Consider the following 16,971-nt stretch of genomic DNA (forward strand, 5'->3'; position numbering starts at 1 on the left):
ACCGTTGTAGCTTTACGTCGGCTTGAGAGGAACCGGCCCGGAGAGACAAAAACTTGATTGTTGCATTTCCATAAACTTGCTTAAAGTAATAAAATTGCTGTAGCTTAAATGGATCATTATTATTTGTTGATATTGCCCCATTCCGATGATGTCTGAATCAGGATATGAAATTGATATTGCTCATCTCATTTGTCAGTTTTACTATTTCAGGCAAATAAATTTTTGTGTGAAATCCACGACGTCGAGGCCTTCAGAATCTTCACTAATGAGAGCAAGGGGTGTTCCTCGGAAGTCCGACCAGAAGTAAGACTGTCCCTCGGGAGTCCGAAGGTAGCACACACCCTACTTTGGCAAAAAAGATTCCTCTGGAAGATAACCGAGTCTACCAAGCTTGCACCAACAGAAGTAAAGATTGTCTCCCAGAAGTCCGAGCAGAAGCAAGGCTGTCCCTCTGAAGTTCGAGCAGAAACAAGGTTGTCCCTCGGAAGTCCGAGTAGAAACAAGGTTGTCTCTCGGAAGTCCGAGTGGATGCACACTTCTACTTTGGCAGCTAAATGGAAGCAAAGGCTATCCCTCGGGAGTTCGAGTAAGAGTCCACTCTACTTTGAAAAGAAATATCCTCGGAGCTCGTATTGATGAAATCAAGGGCTGTTCTTCAGACCCGCACTAATGAGAGCAAGAGTTGTCCTTCGGAAGGCTCTCCTTCAGAAGTCCGAGCAGAAACAAGGCTGTCTCTCGGAAGTCCGAGTGGATGCACACTTCTACTTCAGCAGCTAATGGAACCAATGGCTATTCCTCAAAGCTCGCACTGGCGGAAGCGAGGTTTGTTCTTCGAAAGTCTGAGGTGGAGAACACACCCTACTTTAGCAAGAAAAATCCTTGAGGCTCGCGCTGATAGAAGCGAGGGCTGCTCTTCGGAAGTCTGAGTGGGAACACACACTCTGCTTCAATAAGAAAGACCCTCAAAGCTTACATTGATGGAAGCAATAGCTGCTCTTCGGAGGTCTGAGTGGGAGTACACTTCTACTGCGTCAAGAAAGGTCTCTTCAGGTTGGTAACCGAGTCTAGCATTCCTTTTTCTTCTTTGAGGGGCAACAAAAATTGAAAACTGTTTCAAGCAACATAACACAATGAAGATATACAATGTAGAGAAAATAACTTTTAATGGAGATACATAATATGGAGGAAATAAATTTCTTCATAACATAAGAAAGATAGAACTTCATGGACAATGCAGTAAATGCAAACTGTAAATGTCATAGGTAGACTTCTTTTACGAAATGTTGATATTTGCCCCTAGAGTTGCAAGATCATTTGGGAAGCTTTCACCAGTTTCTCGGGTTGTGGCCGTCATATACCATCATAGCCATGCCTTTGGATCTTTCTGTACAGACTGATATCCCCATCCCCGCAGGATTTTTCATGAATCTGTTATAGTCGGAAACTTGCTTCTTGTTGGCCAACACACCGGGCTAGGAATCCGGTACCTCCTCAGAAGTAAAGTTCACCTTGAATAATTGTGAATTGGGCAAGCTTGGCCATAGTCAGTTTTCAAACTTTGCTTCTGAGTTGTTCGAGGACTTCTCCTCTCCAGTCCTCCGGAAGGTCTTTGTCTTCAGGTATTATCGAAGGCTCTATTCTCTTCTTGATAATAATTGTCGCCTCCTCCTCTGGGATATCAACTCTTGCCCCTAATGTAGCGAGGGCATCTGAAAACTTGTTGTCGGAACGAGGCACATGCTCTATTTCGACCTTCTGAAATTTGTCAAGAAACCTTCGGACTGTTGTTCGATATGTGGCCAAGGCAGGCTCCTTTAAGACGAACTGTCCTTAAACTTGCTTCACTATCAACTTTGAGTCCCCCTGAATCCGAATCTTCTTGCCACCTTCCCGGTTATAGTAGGTCTGCTGATGAGGTATCGGATTGGATCACTCCTAGTAACAATCTGAATCTGATGTGCTAAGAAGTAATGTCTGAGCTTTTGGGCGGTGAATACCAAAGTTGAGCAATGTCTCTCTATCGGAGTATATCGGACTTCTGCTCCTCGAATCTTCCGGCTGATATAATACACCGGGCGTTCTACTCCACCTACATCTTGGACCAATAATGCCCCTATGGACTTGGGGGTTGAAGTTAAGTACAACATTAGAGGCACCCCGGGCTGCGGGGCTATCATGGTCTGAGGCGAGGTCAAGGCCGCCTTGATTCTCTCGAAGGCCTTTTGGTGCTCCTGGTTCCACTCGAACTTGGCATCTCCTTTTAACAATGAACCGAAAGGGGCAGAGATCTCTGCAAGTGCTGGGATAAACCTCCGAATATAAGACACCTTCCCGAGGAACTTCTTTAACTCCTTCTGAGAATGCGGGGGAGGCATTGCTCTGATAGATTTGACCTTGTCTTCATCTGCCTCGATACCATGCCTATGTACAAGAAACCCGAGGAACTTCTCGGCCGTCACCCCGAAAGCACATTTGAGAGGATTCATCCTCATTTTGAATTTCTGGCACCTCTTGAATACCTTCTCAAGGTCTCGGAGATGGTCTTCTTCTTTCTTGGATTTCACCACTAGATCATCAACATAATCTTCCACCTCATGATGGATCATGTCATGAAAGTTTGCAGTCATAGCCCTTTGGTAAGTTGCACCGGCATTCTTGAGTCCGAAAGGCATGACTGTATAGAAGAAGTTTCCGAGAGGTGTTCTAAAAGCAGTCTTTTCTGCGTCCTCTTCAGCCAGCTTAATCTGATTGTATCCACTGAATCCATCCATGAATGAGAACATCTGGTGTCCCGAGGTAGTATCCACGAGGGTGTCGATGTGAGGAAGAGGGAATTCATCATTCGGGCAAGATTTGTTCAAATCTCGAAAGTCTACACATACTCTGATTTGGCCATTCTTCTTCTTTACTGGCACGATGTTTGCTAACCACGTAGGGTACTGTATTGGCCGAATGAAACCAGCCTGTTGAAGTTTTTCAATCTCCTCCTTAATCTTCTCTTCGAGATCTAGATGATATTTTCGAGCAGCTTGCTTAATTGGCTTGGAGTTTGGGAACACATCAAGATAGTGGGAGACTAGGTCAGGATCTAGTCCGGGCATTTCCTTATATGACCAAGCAAACACATCTGAGTATCGGCTTATCAACTTTAACAACTGTTCCCGCTTCTCTGGGCTAAGGCTCGAACTTACGAATACCGACCTTGGTGTATCTTGTCCATCACTCAAATCTATTTCAATAAGTTGTTCAGGCTGAGGCTTCGGCCCATCTTGCATGCATTCTGGAGCCACTTCAGGCTTTATTACTATATCATTGTCAGGAGGCTCTTCTTTTGACTCGGAGTCGGTGACTGAAGAAACCGACTCCCCGCATCTTCATAAATAGTACACCATCTTGCCTCCTTCTCGGACTTTCATCACCTTCCGAGGAATAGGCGAACTTTCTGGTCTAGACATCGCCCGCTTACTTGATTCTGCCATCGACTCCTTGTCATCTTTGATATCCTCCCAACGAGAAATTTTGACCCCTCGAGGCTTAGAGGTGGTGGGAACTTCTTCGACAGCCAATTCAGTGAAGTAGATGGCATCAGAATAATGAGCTTCATGGATCTCGAAAGGCCTTTCTGTAGCTTGAATTGCCACCGTCTTCTTTCCCCATTTAGCCTTAACACACTGATGATAACTTGATGGTACAGCCCCATATCTATGCATCCAGGTCCTCCCTAAAATGATGTGATAATTTGCCTCAGAATCGATAATATGGAACTTGGTGGCCGAGCGAATCTCTCCAACGGCTAAATCAACTGTTACGCATCCGATAGTAACTCTCCTTTCTCCACCGAAGCCAGTGATGACTATCGGCTGCTTCACAATGCGTTCTTCAGAGATTCCGGCCTTTTCTAGAGTAGCGCGAGTCATAATGTTGATAGAGGCTCCACTATCTAGAAAGGCCCTTTTGAACTCAACCCCGTTAATAAAAGCAGTCACATAAAGCGGGCGATTGTGAGAAAAAGGATACTTCCGATCAACCTTGGAGAAAGTAATGGCACTAGATTGCTCTTTTGCCTTCCTCGGGATAGATCCCTCAGTCGACATGCATTCCTCATGGTGTGCCTCGGCTATATTATTGATAGACTTGGTGATTTCTGTTCTTGCCACCTTGGAAAGTCCAAGCTGGTCAAAGAACTGCTTGAACTTTACACAGTCTTGCAAGGTTTTGGCATAGTGATCCGGATCTTTTTCCACTCTTGGAGGCTCGTAGTTAACCATCTCCTCGGTCTCTTCAAAATAAGATGCCACATAAACATGGTGTCCTCCTCTTCCGTAGTACTCTTCTCCTCCTTCTGGATCGAAGGGATCTTCGCCATGAGTCATAAATGTTCTGCCCTCTAGATCGAGAGCACTTCCATAGTAAACTTGCTCACCCTCTGGCTCGAGGATGTCGTCCAGATAACAGTCATCGTCATCGAGATTAGCGATAGCCTCGATCATTGGGCCTTCATAAGCTATCATAGCAACATTCTTGCCCTTGTCTCGGTGTTGAGGATATGGTTGTTCTCGGATGTCTTGAGTCCCTCGCTTTTTGAACCTCAATTCGTCTGCCTCGACTTTATCTCTGAAGATTTTCCTGAGAGTCCAACACTTCTCTGTCGGATGTTTCAATGTACGATGGTAGACACAAAATTCAGGGCTCTCATGGTCCTTTTTTGATGGCATTTCTTCAACATAAGGCAATTTTAGCTCTCCGTCAGCCACCCATTCCTTAACTAGAGCTCGATTCCACATGGATAAGAAACATTCCCCTTTTCACCATTATATTGCTTTCTTTTCTGGCCTCTATGACCTCCTCCTTATGAATTTCGGGTATCCGGGGCAGAGGCAGCAGCAACGATAGGTCCACGAGATGACTTGAAACTAGTCTTGTAACTGGCTTTAAATCCGGACTCCTGAGCCTGAGGAATGCTAATGTTCCGAGCTGCTTCTATTAATGCCGAGAAGGTGGGTAGCTTGTGGTTAACTAGAAACATTTTGTACCTGCTCAATGCCCCTTCTAGACAAATTTGAACCAGATAACTCTCCTCAACTACTTCATGACAATCCACGGCCTTGTCCTGAAACCTTTTGACGTAGTCAAGGATGTCTTCACTTTCTTGTTGCTTCTCTTTACACAATGTAAGTGTGGTCACCTTCTCCGCCACTTGAAAGAACTTGGAGTGGAATTTGTTAACCATTTCCTCCCAACTTCGGACAGAGTTTGGGGCCAAATTAACATACCAACTATATGCTCGGTCGGTGAGGGACTTAGAGAATTCTCTCAGTCGGAGGACATGGTTTGAACCATGAATACCCAGAGTCTCGATGAATCGCACAACATGTTCTCGGGCATTTCCTTGTTTGCCGTCGAACTTGATGAACTTCGGCACTGTATACCCCTCAGGGTATGGATAGCTCAGCATCTCAATGGGGTAAGGCGGCTTGACGTCTGGATCAGGCAAAGAGGGTAAGGTCCTCTTACACCGTTCGAAATCGAACATGGCCTGCACATCGGCGAGAGTGAGAAATTGTTGAGGGAGAGAGTTTGATGGTGGTATTCCCGGGACTTGGCTTATGGACCCGAAGACTGAGCTAGGGGCGACTTGGGCATTCTGGTGCTGCGAATTCATCATTGGTGAGGACATTTGACGATATTGGCCATCAGCGCCTATAGACAAGCTAGTTGGTGATGGGACATTGAATTGAGGCCCGTAAAGTCCACCGTACGGCGTCGCTATACCGGGTTATGCTTGCAGATTTGTTGTCGGCACCAAAGGAGGCCCGGCTGGTACTTGAGTAACATTTACTGGTGGCGTAACAAGATTAGGTACGGGCAGAGCTCCCTTTTGCGCCATCATGCTCCTTATGTTTTCCTGGACACCAACAGTCGCCGGAGCACCATTCATTACACCAGAAACTCCCCCAGTCACCATTGGATCTTGGCTTGGCACGCCATGGAGCCCGGGCATGGGCAAACTGCCGCTGCCTACTGTGGTTTGAGCATGTGTTACTGTGGCCATATGAGCCATAGGCTGATTGGGGCCTACTTCTCCTTGGATTTGATTTTGTGCTCCGGCGGGAATAACTCCACCACCAGTTTGATTTCTGTTTGGTGCCGGTGCAAAGTTAGAACTCATCACCAACATGGTGTGAGTGAGATTCTGAAGAGTGGTAAGAATCTCTTGCTGAGTATTCTGTACTCCTTGAATGGCCTCCAGCAAAAGTGGTTGATCTGGAGCCATGGTTCTGTCATCACCACCATTAGAGGATCCTTGTTGGTGAACTTCATCTTGTTCCGCCATCCTTGTTGGAGTTGTGTGGATTCCAGATCTCGTTGAGACCATTAACCAATCCGCCTCCCCGCAGAGTCGCCAAAATGTAGGAGTGAGTTCAAGAAAAAGAGTTGGAAAATTCGAAGATCTTCGAAGATCCTTGAAGAACAACTTCGAATTCTCTAGAATATGATGAGAGGCTTAGATTCTTCAATAATCTCAACTTAGGAACACAACAACAAAGGAGATGATGGAGATAAGAGATTGGGTGAAGAAGAAGGCAAAATGGCTAGAGAATAGAATAATGGCAAGGCTTTCCCATTGATCTCCCACTTTCACTCTCAAGGTTGATAATGGAGAAGGGAAATTAGTTCTTTCCCAAGAGTTAAAAATCTCCAAAATCCCTCCCTTGTAAAGCTATGGGTGGGTACTATTTATAGGCACCTCATGATGTAGGATGGAGCCCATGTGCAAGGCACATGGGGGATATTCTCTCTAACCACCTTGTCCGAGGAGGTGACCTCTCCGAGGAGGTGACTTCTCCGAGGATGAGAAAACCCCGAAGAGGAGATCAATCCCTCGGCGAACCCTTCTTCTTAGCCACACCTAACCAATGATCCCCAATCATCCCAAAGGGTCAGGGGTAGTCCCAGAGGACGTCCTGCCGCTAAATATTGTCGAGTCTCATGGACCCCCCGGGGTCGTGCCATCTCGACCCGGGTATAGGCTAGTTTAACCGAAGAATGAATTTGTCTCCACTCACCGTCCTCGGGATCGGGTCCTTTGTTCGAACTCCATTATGCCCATGGTTCTGGTGCGTAGATCCCGGAAAGCTCCGAGCCCGCAAGTGTTCTGGGACTCATTAACGGAGCGACTTCTAGATTGCGTCTGAATCCGTTCGAAGCCAAGTATTTCGGACCTCTAGGTTCGTGGATCCGAACCCTTTCGAGTCCGAGTGCCTCGGATCTCTAGGCTTGCTTAATACCCTTTCGAGTCCGGGCCCGAGTAAGTCTCTAGGTTCGTGGATCTGAACCCTTTCGAGTCCGGGCTTGAGTAAGTCTCTAGATTCGTGGATCCGAACCCTTTCGAGGCTTAGAGCCATTCAGCCCGTTTGACGGCGATAAATCCAAGCCTACCAATCTTGGACTTGCGATGAATTCGGGCCCACTAATCTTGGGCTATTGGGCCTAAATAATTTAGTGGGCTTAAATTAGCTCCTCTTACAGCGTGATTTTGATAATTTTTTTAAACGCAATTAGAATCTTATAATGAGATTACAGATATTTGATTGATCTTTTTATTTATTTATTTATTATAAATGATATGCTCAATAAATTTTACCATATAAATTATTTGAATTATTAAAATAAGCTCAAAAAAAGCTCCAACAAAACCTCACAACAGCAACCCGAGGTCAAGTGGGTTGGGTTAATTTTAGGAGAATTTTTTTTCAGGTCCCTGGTATTAGGACTTTACAGTATGAAGGACACTCAATATTTTCATAATGTCTAAGGTCCCTCAAATTGATCCAGAGAAAATTGGTCTAGAGAAAATTGGTCCAGAGAAAATTGGCCCAGAGAAAATTCCTCAATATTTTCATAATTTCTTCACCTGTTTGAATTTGCAGTGTTACCATCATGGGTTTGTTTACATGGTCCAGAGAAATTCTTTAGTTTAGACTGAATTTTCTTTGGTCTGAACTGAATTTTCTCTGGACTTTCTCTGGGTTGGTCCAGAGAATTTCTCTGGTTTGGTTGGTCTGAATTTTCTCTAGGTTGTTAGACTGAAATTTGAGAAGCTGATGCATACTTACCTTGATTGAATTACCCATGAGATTTGTGATGATTTGCCGAAATCTACCTGGATCTCCATAATACTGAAATTCTTGAATTGGGAAAATTCAGTTTAAAAACCAAAGAATTTCTCTGGACCAACCCAGAGAAAATTCAATTTAAAAACCAGAGAATTTATCTGGTTTCAACTCAGAGAAAATTCAACACGCAATGCACTAATCTTTTTTGACCCATATTGGAACAACTTGAAAGAAGTTTTATTTTTTCCTTCTGTTATTTATTTGTTTAGCTTATGACATTTGAGATCAAACTCTAGGGTGCAGAAATTTCAGATTTGAGGTTGCAAAGTTTGTGTTTTGCCATTACTTTTCCATTTTTAGTTGGAATTTATGCCAAAAAGAGTTTATATACATATCTCAGTGACCATACATATCTGTTTGGTCAATCCAAACCACAAAATTTCTCTGGATCAACCCAGAGCAATTTCAGTTCAAGCCAGAGAGTTGAACCCAGAGAAATTCTGAATTTTCTCTGGAACTATAGAACTCTGATTTGATCAATTTGTCAATTGAAATACCTGGGGGGACTCTTTCTTGAAAGTGATGAGGAAGGCGAAGATGGCAGTGAAGAAAGGAGTGGTGGAGCCAATGGCTTGGTTGAAGGAGACAGGTAGGTAGCGAAGAGAGTTGTTACCGGAGACGATGGAGAAGCAGAAAATGGCGGAGAAAGCTTGGGAGAAAAAAACGTCAAGGCTGGTTATGCTTCTCACAAGTGCCTATGTGTTGCTTATGAGAATCTCAGGGCTTCTCAGGAAGAGTTCTTCAAGAATCGAAACAGTATTATAGAACATCAATATGATTCGGAGCAGTTGAAGACCAGAGAGAATAAGGAAGACAATAGATCTGTGATTGAAAACCTAAGGTAATAGACATAAATACTGTTTAGGGACCTTATCAGGGAAGTGGTGATAGAACCCATACAACAAGCACAATGTCTTGTTTTTTGTCGTTTACTAGCGTTGGGGATGGTGATAGTCAAATTTCTCTGATATATGTTTAGGGACCTTAGACATCAAAAAATAATTTTGTGGATCTCTTCCATTACGAAAAGTGGGGGAGGGACCCTAGACTAATTTTCCCTTAATTTTATTTGGAACATAATGTTGGTCTCTCGTAACTTTTATATGATTTTTTTTAAAAATAATATGATAATATTATTTATGTAATTAAAGACATTAATAGACCATTTATTTCAAAGTGAACATCTCAAAAGCCATTCATTATGTAAAAGTTTTGTGAATGGATTTTTTTTTTCTTTTTTTCTTCTACTTCTTATATATATATAATAAGAGAAGAGGGTTTTTGAATTTCTCCTAGAGACAATTGTCCTATTAGGACATTTTAATGGTCATGATTCATTTCTGTATTTAGGTGAACAGCTGAGATGAAAACCTTCTCTCTCACTCTACCTGAACTTCCCGCCCAAGAGCCACAAAATTTACAACTACCCATCCTCATCTGTCACACCTCATCGTTTCACATTTTAAATTTCAAAACACACCCATCCACTCCAGAGACCCACGCTCATCTACCTCCTTTATCACACCTCACCTTTTTACATTTTAAATTTCAAAACACACCCATCCACTCCAGAGACCCACGCTCATCAACCTCTCTCTATAAACCCCCCTCTTCCAGTCATCGCCACCGCACAAAGAGAGAGAAAGTGAAGATGGGTGGAGGATGAGGAGATCACGGATACCACGGAGATGTAGCACACGGCGGAGACTTTAGAAACAAAGTATGGAGCATGACTGATGGTCCGTACTGCAGACCCAAGCATTGGAAGCGCAACACTGCCATCGCCATGGCTGGTATCTTCCTCATCTGCATCCCCATCGCCATGAAATTTGCCCAACTCGAGGTCTTCTCTCTCTGTCTCAGAACCCACATTTCATTTTGATTGTTTTACTTTGCAAGATCTAAGTTTTTATTTCAATGATACAATGTTTAAATTGTAATTAGGTTTTAGGTTTTGTTCTAAAAGCTATTCTCAATTTTTCATGATCTGGGTTTTGCAATTTTTATTGTTGTTGTTATCAAAATTGATGATAAGTAAAACTTTATAGGATTAATTATCTGTTTGTGTTCGATGTCATTGTTTTAGTGTACATTGATGCAAGTTTTGGTGTATAGAAATTTGTCTAATACAGAGGTCTGTTTGGCAGTAATAAAAGTCCCATGATATTGATATGAAATTACTATACACTTTCGGTTTTATTGTTATTTATAAAGATGGGTCGAATTTTAAAACAATTTAAAAATGGTTACTATACACTTTCGGTCTAATTGAAGATGGGTCGAATTTTAAAACAATTTACAGCAGTTTAAAAATGGTTTAGAGCAATTTCTAGATGTGAAATTTATAGTTAAATTTGAGGGGCATTCTTAGAAAATGATAAAAGTGTGACGAAGCCTCTTCTTCTGCACTGTGTGCTTTTAATAAAAGAATAGATGTGTATGATGTTATAAATGAAAATATAGCACATAACATCTCACTGTTAGCCAACATATATTTATGCCTAGCAAACTGATTTCCCAAAGAGTTAAAACACAACTTGAACTTTGTCGAAAACAGACTTGCATGGATTCTCATGCAGGTAAATCTCCAACAATGAGAGAACACAAAGTTTGAAGAGCACGAGCTGCGATTGAGTAGTTTCACCCCTAGCTTGGTTCTTACGCTCTTTCAAAATTTTTGCAAGATTAGTATCCATGCGGAACATTGCATCATCATCCATTCTCCCATCAGAATCATCAGAAGCTTCGAGATGTTCTTTGTCAACTGCCTCAAGTCTACCTACTACTTCAGAATCATCTGTCTGCAAGTTTTATTGTTATTTATATAGATTTTATTATTATTATTATTATTATTATTATTTTTAATGTAGCTTATAGATTTGGATTTAATTTTTAAATTTTTTTTAACATAATAGTTGATCTTTATAAAATGGGTTTGATTTTAGAAATATATTTTTATTTTCAGTTTGATTTATGGAATGGATTTAATTTCTTAATGGAAAATGAGTGTTGATTTTTTATGATTTTGAAAAAAGCTTTTGAAATGGGTGTTGATTTTTTTTGATCTAACGAAATCAAATCACAAATTGAAGATAAAATAGGGTGAAAAAAAAAATACAGAGAGAGGAAGATCGAACAAGGAAATAAAGGATTTGTTATTTGAGCTCTGAGAGTAAATGTAGTGTTTGTTAAGAGATGAGAAATGATGAGAGGAGGAAATGAGAAAGAGATTACAAAGAGAGAGAGAGAGAGAGAGAGAGAGAGAGAGAGTATTTTAAATACTATACTTTTTAGATGGTGAAATTCTATAAAATCTTTAATAAAAATTTCAAATACAAATTAATATTTTAACTTAAACTTTTAGTAATGAATTTGAAAAATTATATTTTAACTTAAACGAACCGTTATTGTATGATATCTTGAATTGATTTATTATAATTGATTTCTGTAACAGTGAAATTATTATCATTTTGAATTGATTTTTTTTTGTAAAAGATGTGATACCAATATTAATAATTTATGTTAATTAATTTTTGTAAAATATGTGTACCGTACCTTCAGGTACGGACATACGCTAATATATATATATATATATATATATCACTACTCATTTATAAAAAAAACTGAAATTCTTACTGTTTTTATACATAATTGATATTTGTACTATAATGACATAACTTTGGTATTTTAAAAATAGTAGCTACAACTTTAAAGTAATAAAATCAAAAACTTATCCTATAATTTTGTATTATTTTTTCATCTAATTTGTTCCCATCACCACTACTCATCAGCACTGCATTCGCCGCATCAATTGGCTCCCACTAGTCAGAATTTATTTATTTTTATTTTTTTTAGGGGAGGCAAAATTCATTTTAACTTTATGTGGTTTAGTTTAATAGCACTTTACTCTCTTATTATTTAAAAATAGACAATTACCTCTCATATGATTTATTTTTTTTTATTATTCACTGTGTTTAGTTTGAGTTTTTTGGATTAAATTTTTTTAAAATTAACTTTTTTAGTTTTTATTTTTTTTTAGTTTTTAGTGAATATTTTTTAAATTTTAAACATTTTTTTTTTACTTTTTTAGATGCACCTTACTTAGATGTATTTAAAAAGTAAAAAATTTGTGAAAAAATATTTTAAAAAATTAATAAATACATAAAAATATAAAAAATGTACTGAATTTTTGTATTTTTTTTATATTTTTGGTATTTAGTGAATTTTTAAAAGATTTTTTTTACAATTTTTTTACTTTTTAAGTGTATTTATGTTAGGTGTGTCTAAAAAGTAAAAAATTCAGTAAAAACAAAAAAACACAGAAAATAAGAGAGTAGAATTTTCTGAAAAGTGTTTTGAAAAACTGGTTTCTGCATTAATATTTCTGTCTAAATTAACTAAATGTGTGATGCACGCGCCACAAAGTAGAGTTGCTAAGGAAAAAAATTTATTCAAATATTAAAATAAGATGTAAAAAGACAAATTTGTCCTAAACTTCATCTTATTTTCCCAAAACCCCAAATCACAATCGTCTTCTTCCCTAAACCAAATGCAACCTTAACCTCAACACTGTGTTTGGTTAGGGGATTTGAAGAGAGATTTAGAGAAGGAAAGGGAAAAACTGTATGAAACTAAGTGAAATGTAAGTATATTTTATTCACATTTCACTTACCTTTTCCATTTCCCTTTCCAAATCTATCTTCAAATCCTCCAACCAAACAAAGTATAAAAGGACCACCCACATCAACCTTGCAACTTCAATACATCAAACCACAGAAGAAACCGACAATGAAGTTACACCACCACCATCTCCTCCGCCTCTCTCTCTACTATCGCCACCACTACCACTACCACTACCACTACCACTACCGTTGCCGCCGCCGCCACTTCGCCACCAAATCTAGTGGCAAAGTCGTTGTCAAAGTAAACAATGGCCACTACTTCGCCATCAAAGTCAACTCCTCCACCTTCTAAACCAACACCAAAGGCTACACTCTCTCCAGCCGTGACTTCATTTGCAAAATCACCAAAATCCTTTCCTCCCCCTTCGCCACCATAACCACCACCTCCGACCCCTTCTTCGAACTTTTCGACTAACTCCAAACCTTAACCCTAACCCTCTTCGAAGCCTCTGAAATCCTCAAATCCCCCACCCCCACCCCTACCCCTACCCTCGCCATCGATTTCTTCTTATTTGCCGTTGTTCTATCCCCAAATTCCGTCATAGCTCCTTTCAATTGGGGCTAGACAATGGTGATTGTTCAATTGGAGCCAGGTTGGCTGGTTCAACTTGGGTTGGGTTGGGCTGGGCTGCGATGGTGGTGGCGTAGTTGTTGCAACGATGGCAAGGCTAGTGGCTACAACAATCGTGATTAGAATGGTGGATGACAGGAGATTAATAGAAGATAGAATGAGGAAAAAAATAAAAAAAGGAAAAAAGCAGAAGGGTATTAAGCTCATTTTAAATTTTTCGTTTACAATGTTAGAGTTGGACTTTAGTTGAGAACTACAAAAGGGTAAGTGGCTATTTTCAAATGATATGGGGTAAAGTGTAAATGGCCTAAACTACAGGGGATAAAGTGAAATTTGCCCCTTTTTTTTGTGTTGGAGTTTCATCTTTCTCACATATAAGTGAGATATATTTTTGTACGAAATACACTCGGTTGTGTTTGGATTATGAGTGCGGTAAGAAAATAAAAATAAAAATATGATTGTAATTTCTCAAAATCTTATTTGGATAAATAATAAATTAAAGAGAATGTGTGTTATTTTATTTTATTTATCTAGATAATTTAGATATTATAAATTATTTGTAAAGAACAATTTTGATTTCTCACTAATTTCACCATTTTTTATGAGAAATAAAATTTGAGTTCTAAACAATTTCTCTTTCTTTCTCACCATTGATTATTTCCTTAATCTCGACAAACAAGTAATGGGTGATATTTTTCTCTCTATTTTATTTTATTTTCTCATCAAACCCTAATTACAATTGCATCCTCATTGCAGTATTATAAATTATTATTTTTGGTTAGTAAAAGATAAATCTATTGAATGTGACAATTATTAAATGAGGTGGACATTCTTAAAAGAAAAAAATGACACCATTCATACCAAATAAATATACTCTATAACGCCCCAAAAATATTCCAACATAATTTAGGTACATCAACCAACCCCCATTAAAGAACAATAGCAATCCTCCAACCTTTACATCATTAATCAATAAGGTTTGTACAAAATAGTCCCACATGCGAATTATACATTCAATGATATCAAATACATGAATCTATAGCATGTAGAACATCAGATCCAATAAATAAGTAAACTGCCCTTAAGGGCTTACATATTCCAAGGCTCAAGCCCGGTTATACAAAAATGGTCTCATGAACCCATACATTTATAGCCCTTGGCTAGTAAAATAAACCACAACAAAATAAGAGTTATTTACTCCTCACAAAATATGTCCACGCCTTTAACTCGGTGGGATCACCACATCTTTTCCTGCACCAGAATCTCATACGAGTGAGCTTAAAGCCCAATAGAGAATTCTTAACAAAGTATATACATTTATGTAAGATTCCCAATATGAAATGTACATGCCATGCTATGTCTTTGAAAAAAAAAAATACATTTACATCTTTTGAAAACCACCATGCTCAATAATAACTTGAAAGCTCAACAATTCAGAAATTTACAATTTAATTCAATGGGGCGGTAAATACGACTCAGGTAATCCCTAGGTTGATGTCTGCAAGTAGGCTTAGCTAGCACTACCAAACCCCACTTTACTAGTTGCTAACCGGAAGGGAAGTGGTACCTCATTCGCGCGTGTTTTCGGTTTTTCACCCTGGACACTCAGGCCAACTTAATCAATTCCATCTACACCCCCTATCCAGACTTACCAACGTATTTACCCCAAAACATTTCAATAATTCTCATTTCAAAATATTATTTTCTCAATGTAAACGTTTTCAAACTCAATTCAAAATGTATACTAATCGATTGAATGAGATGTAATGCAATAATCATCAATGTCTCATAACATTTCTCCATTTTTAAGTATCTCAACAATAATACCATAATAACCACATTTTCCATTTTCCTCCCTTCAATGTTATTTCACAAAAATAACCACATGCTCAATTAAATCTATCAACACATAGCAACATTTTCTCATCTTGTGCAATTCTCAACAATTTTGTCATTTCAAGACTATATGTAATGTCTTGAACATCAACTTCCAAAATCACAATTCTCATACTTCATGGAACTCAACATTTATGTAAACATAGAGAAGACTTTTCTTTAAAAAAAAAGACTTTCATTTATTTTGACACCTAAGGGAAATGTGGCCATTTCATTCATGAATTTCCAACATCATTTAAAAACTCCCAAATTTTCTAGGTTTTCTCACCACAATCTCGTATCTCCAAAACATTTGAATAAAATCACACCCAAAGCATCTTTCTTCTACCAATAGCAATTTAAACACCTCTATGTGATTAATTAAAAGAAAAGAGATAACCCACTTTCCAAAAATCACTCATCTTCTTGAATCAACAACAAGATTTTAAGCTATTAATGGGGATTTCGAAAATCAACAAGATCTTGCAAAAATATATATATGACTCAAAGAAAAATCTCTACCTCAAGTTTTGATGAAGAGATGAGATGAAGCCCTAAAATCAAAGGTGTAAAAATTCGATCTCCACCGCACAAAGTGAAGTCCTCGCTTTGTTCTCCAAAACTTGTGAAAGAGGATGGATCAAACCCAATGGATTGCAAGAAATTAAGGGTTTTTGGTATTTGGTGGAGGTTTTTAGAGAGAAGGAGGAGCAAAATGATTTTTAGAGTGAGAAGGAAATGTTTTAAAAGTGATATACACAGCACAAAAGAAGGAAGAAAAACAGAGTTTTTGGACTAAGCCCGTCCCGTACGTGCGGTACTTGCCCCCGCACATGTGGCTCTTTCACTCTGCACCACTTCCCGCACCTGCATATTATGCAGTGTGCAGCCCAGAATTCCCCTGGTTTCTGCACGTGCGACCTCACCTCCCGTACGTGCGGCCCCTCTCCCGTACGTGTGGCCCTGGTCCTTCAGCCCATAATTTCCTCGGCTCAATTCCAGACACTCCGGGCTCGACCATGCACTCTCAGAAACAAGTGAAACTCAATCCCGGAATAAACAAGGACAAGAATTTTGAGAAAAACTTCCGAACACAACAAACTCAAAGAAAACAATAAGTGAAGAGACGCATAATGTAACTAGTTATCACAACCTCCCCACCATAGGAAATTTCGTCCCCGAAATTTAAATAAACTACCCAAACAAGGGTTTCAAGCGATCACAACCACGTTATTATATTTTCAAATCGCAACATTAATTCTCAACTCAAATTCATCATTAACATCATGGTTGCCACACTAGCAACGACCATCCAAGATAAACATATGCGTGGAGTTTTCCTACAATAATAGTAACAACCTACAACTACTTCACGTTTTAAAACAACAATGTACACGACAACATGCGATTAACAATTTTGATACGTTTTTCCCTCTAACACTAGGGAAATAATACTGAGGAAACAACTTAAACGTTTTCAAACAAATCCGATACTTGGAGCGGACTTTCGCCTCTTACTCCCGCATCGCTTTTTCAATCCCATGGTGTCTCCACAACACTTTCACCAACGGTATAGTTCTGCCCCGTAGCACTTGCTCCCGAGTATCTAATATCTGAACCATTTGCTCTTTGTAAGAGACATCCTCATCTACCTCTTGATCAGCCT

The sequence above is a fragment of the Camellia sinensis genome, chromosome 6, assembly GCF_055761805.1.
Source record: "Camellia sinensis isolate YWXY chromosome 6, ASM5576180v1, whole genome shotgun sequence".
Classification (NCBI taxonomy): domain Eukaryota; kingdom Viridiplantae; phylum Streptophyta; class Magnoliopsida; order Ericales; family Theaceae; genus Camellia; species Camellia sinensis.